We start from the raw sequence: 2,211 nt of genomic DNA, 5'->3' as shown, positions 1-2,211 counted from the left end.
AGGAGTTTCCACAGGTGACCTCACAAGGAGTTTCCACAGGTGACCTCACAAGGAGATTCCACAGGTGACCTCACAAGGAGATTTCACAGGTGACCTCACAAGGAGATTTCACAGGGGATCTCACAAGGAGCTTCCACAGGGTATCTCACAAGGAGCTTCCACAGGGGACCTCACAAGGAGCTTCCACAGGGGACCTCACAAGGAGATTCCACAGGGGACCTCACAAGGAGATTCCACATGGGACCTCACAAGGAGCTTCCACAGGGGACCTCACAAGGAGCTTCCACAGGTGACCTCACAAGGAGATTCTACAGGTGACCTCACAAGGAGATTCCACTGCTCTGGTGACAGGAAGAAGATCTGGTGTTATGACAACTCCAGATATGAGTTCTCTATTTTTTACTTAATTAACCAACAATGCAGTTTTAAGAAAAATTAGTGTCAAGGGCTTGTAAGTAAGCATTTCACTGTAAGGTTTACACATGTTGTATTTGGCACATGTGAAAAAATAACATTTGATTTGACACAGGAGAGAGACACCTCACACTTGTTGCAGCTCCCATTCAATAACCAGTTGTTATTGCTCCTTTTACCAAGAAACATTCAAACTCTGCGGGGACAAAATGAATCGAGAGGAGGGAGTGTTGATGGATGAAATTGAAAAGAGCTTATGGAATTTGACTGAGGACAATTTACGTTACCTGTGTGAACATCATGGACATGGTGGATCCGAAGTTAAAGGCATGGATCACCGCTCGATGAGGCGTAAAATCATGGAGGAAATGTGGGACAATACGGATTCAATTCAATTGAAGGAGCAGGGAACGTCTTGGCTACTCCAACTGAAAGAGGACATCCGGAGGATACTGGAGGATGCTAGCAGTGCACCCTCGAGTCCCCTCCAGGCTGAGGATGCTAGCAGTGCACCCTCGAGTCCCCTCCAGGCTGAGGATGCTAGCAGTGCACCCTCGAGTCCCCTCCAGGCTGAGGATGCTAGCAGTGCACCCTCGAGTCCCCTCCAGGCTGAGGATGCTAGCAGTGCACCCTCGAGTCCCCTCCAGGCTGAGGATGCTAGCAGTGCAGACTGTGATGAAGAGTCGAGTCCCCTCCAGGCTGAGGATGCTGTAGACTGTGATGAAGAGTGGAGCGGAGAGGGAGGGGTGGCTTACCTATCCCAGCAACGGGTTGGAGGCGGAGTCCATGAGTCCCAGACAATCCAACGACGCTGCAGACTGCGTCCCAGTGGAGGACAAGGATTGGTTACCTAGCAACAGACTGGAGGCAGAGTTTTTCCAGAAAGGCACACACTATTTATTATCCCAGCAAAGAGTGAGAGTATTTATTGTCCCAGTAGAAAGGGGTATTATCCCAGTCAGAAAGGGAGTATTGTCCCAGTTATTTATTGTCCCAGTCAGTAAGAAAGGGAGTATTTATTGTCCCAGTAGGAAATTGTCCCAGGAAAGTATTTATTGTCCCAGTCAGAAAGGGAGTATTTATTGTCCCAGTCAGAAAGGGAGTATTTATTGTCCCAGTAGGAAAGAGTATTTATTATCCCAGGAAAGTATTTATTGTCCCAGTCAGAAAGGGAGTATTTATTGTCCCAGTCAGAAAGGGAGTATTTATTGTCCCAGTAGGAAAGGGAGTATTTATTTATCCCAGTTATCCCAGTCAGAAAGATTTATTGTCCCAGTAGGAAAAGGAGTATTTATTTATTATCCCAGTCAGGAAAGGGGTATTTATTTCCCAGTTTATTGTCCAGTAAGAAAGGGAGTATTTAGTCCCAGTAAGAAAGGGAGTATTTATTTATTATCCCAGTCAGAAAGGGAGTATTTATTGTCCCAGTCAGAAAGAAAGGGAAAGTATTTATTGTCCCAGTCAGAAAGGGAGTATTTATTGTCCCAGTTTATTTATTATCCCAGTCAGAAAGGGAGTATTTATTGTCCCAGTCAGGAAAGGGAGTATTTATTATCCCAGTCAGAAAGTATTTATTTATTATCCCAGTTATTTATTATCCCAGTCAGAAAGGGAGTATTTATTGTCCCAGTCAGAAAGGGAGTATTTATTATTCCCAGTCAGAAAGGGATTTATTTATTGTCAGTCCAGTCAGAAAGGGAGTATTTATTGTCCCAGTCAGAAAGGGAGTATTTATTGTCCCAAGGTATTTATTTATTATCCCAGTCAGAAAGGGAGTATTTATTGTCCCAGTCAGAA

This window comes from Oncorhynchus masou, chromosome 5, assembly GCF_036934945.1.
Source record: "Oncorhynchus masou masou isolate Uvic2021 chromosome 5, UVic_Omas_1.1, whole genome shotgun sequence".
NCBI lineage: Eukaryota > Metazoa > Chordata > Actinopteri > Salmoniformes > Salmonidae > Oncorhynchus > Oncorhynchus masou.
Note: the sequence above shows the minus strand (reverse complement) of the source record.